The sequence below is a fragment of the Arachis hypogaea genome, chromosome 13, assembly GCF_003086295.3.
Source record: "Arachis hypogaea cultivar Tifrunner chromosome 13, arahy.Tifrunner.gnm2.J5K5, whole genome shotgun sequence".
Lineage (NCBI taxonomy): Eukaryota > Viridiplantae > Streptophyta > Magnoliopsida > Fabales > Fabaceae > Arachis > Arachis hypogaea.
Genome location: NC_092048.1, coordinates 9,239,533 through 9,241,369, shown reverse-complemented (window position 1 = coordinate 9,241,369; position 1,837 = coordinate 9,239,533). Strand labels below are relative to the sequence as shown.

The 1,837-nt window shown below is 35.2% G+C and overlaps 1 long non-coding RNA gene across 2 annotated transcripts; it reads right to left on the bottom strand.

The window, feature by feature from the left end:
* Positions 1-937: 937 nt before the first annotated feature.
* On the bottom strand, positions 938-1,615 carry LOC112735738 (uncharacterized). Of its 2 annotated transcripts, XR_003168521.2 has the most exons (3): positions 1,505-1,615; positions 1,233-1,423; positions 938-1,145 (listed from the first exon to the last, which is right to left on the bottom strand). It is a non-coding gene; the product is annotated as an uncharacterized lncRNA (long non-coding RNA). The 2 variants fall into 2 exon arrangements; XR_003168520.3 differs by lacking the exon at positions 1,505-1,615 and having other exon boundaries at positions 1,233-1,470.
* Between the last annotated feature and the right edge of the window lie 222 nt (positions 1,616-1,837).

The following is a 1,837-nucleotide window of genomic DNA, read 5'->3' as shown; positions in this document are numbered from 1 at the left end:
ACCTTAAGGTTTTGAGTTGGATGTAGTGTCTTCTTATTTTATGTTTATTTATAGGTGTTAAAAGAATCGAAATAATAAAGACGTAATATCCTATAATAAATATTAAGATATGCTAAATAACCTTTACCAGGAGCAAGACGTAATATCCTATAATAAATATTAAAATATGCTAAATAACCTTTACCAGGAACTTCGGCTGAACAGTAAAACACTCTTAATGATGTAAAGCAAGATCTTGCTGATTTTCTTGGAGTCCCAAATATAGGCACTCAAGATAAGTATATGGGCTTCTGTTCATTGTGCATAGATACAGGAAAGAGACTTTCTCTTTGTGAAAGACAAAGTGACTAAAAAACTTTCACATTCAAAAAGGACTTTCATATCAATAGGAGGCAAGGAAGTATTGATTAAGACAGTCGAAACAGCTATTCCAGTGTACATATTAAGTTGTTTCAGGTTGTCGAATAGTTTGATTGATGAGATTCACTGCATGATGATGCAGTTTTGGTGGAGTCAAGAGACAAAATGAAAAGAAAATGCACCGACTGAGCTGGGACACTATGAGCAAAGAAAAGACCAGTGGATAATTGGAATTTAAAGACCTAAAGACTTTAATATAGCAATGCTAGCTAAGCAAGGACGGTGACTGCTGACAAAACAACACTCCTTTTTCTTTAAGGTTTTTAAAAACAAATATTTTAGACTTTCATCTTTCTTAGATGCGAAGTCTGGAACAAGACCCTCTTGAACCTGTCAGAGCCTATTGGAAGGGAAAAAAATTATAAAAAAAATGAGAAAATAGAATATTACAGCAGAAGGGGGAATACGAATTCGGAAAAACCCATGGTTTGGTAATTAGCCACCATTGAGATTAATAGATCCAGGATTTAGAGATGAGAATATCACTTGGATTAGACAACTTTTCACAGACGCCAAGGAGTGAAATTCTGAGCTTCTTTGCAACAAATTCAGTCTGAGATTACACAAATCATCTACCAAATCCCAATAAAACAAGAAGAGGATTCAATCTATTGGATTCATACAAATTCAGGGGAGTATACTGTTAAATTAGGATATAAAATAGCGTTCCAGTTCTTCCATCCACGAATTGATAGCCTTCACCCTCAGTATGGAAACAAAGTTCTCTGGAATAGAGTATGAGACTTAAAATGCCAGTCTAAGATCAAAATTTTCATATGAAAAATTATTCATGAGGGGATACCAGCACTCACCAGAATTAAAAGTCGCTTACCACAAGTCAATAAATATGCCCAAGATGCTTGAAATTGCTAGAGAATCCCTTGCACGCCGCTGTTTTCTGCTCAGAAGCCATGCCCTTGTGGAACATTTCACCAGTAACCAACGTAATAGCCAGAAATCCAAATATATTAATATGCGATTGGTGGTCAAAATCTATGAAAATCTTGAAGAAACAACTAGATTTTAGCAAAAGGAGTACCAAATTTGATTACCTATTATGGCAAGCATGGTTGGATAGAAATACCTTTGTCTTCGAGCAATTAAAAAGAGATCCGAAGACTCACTCTTCCAAACGACGAATGGCGGAGGAATTCATGCAGCACTCTTCAATGGTTCAACGAACCGAAGGATTATCATGTGTTCATAACACGCAGTGGAAGATAAGAAAGTAATACTAAAGATCTATTTTGTACTTAAATTTTATTCAAATAAAATTTATATATAGATCAGATCTAAATACCTGTGTACACTAGTAAAAATCACTTTCTTCTTTGATGGTACGAAGGCGCTATGCGTATCCACACCAAGACCAACCTTTGTTGTCAACTCCTTGACCAATGGACATCTGATCTAAATT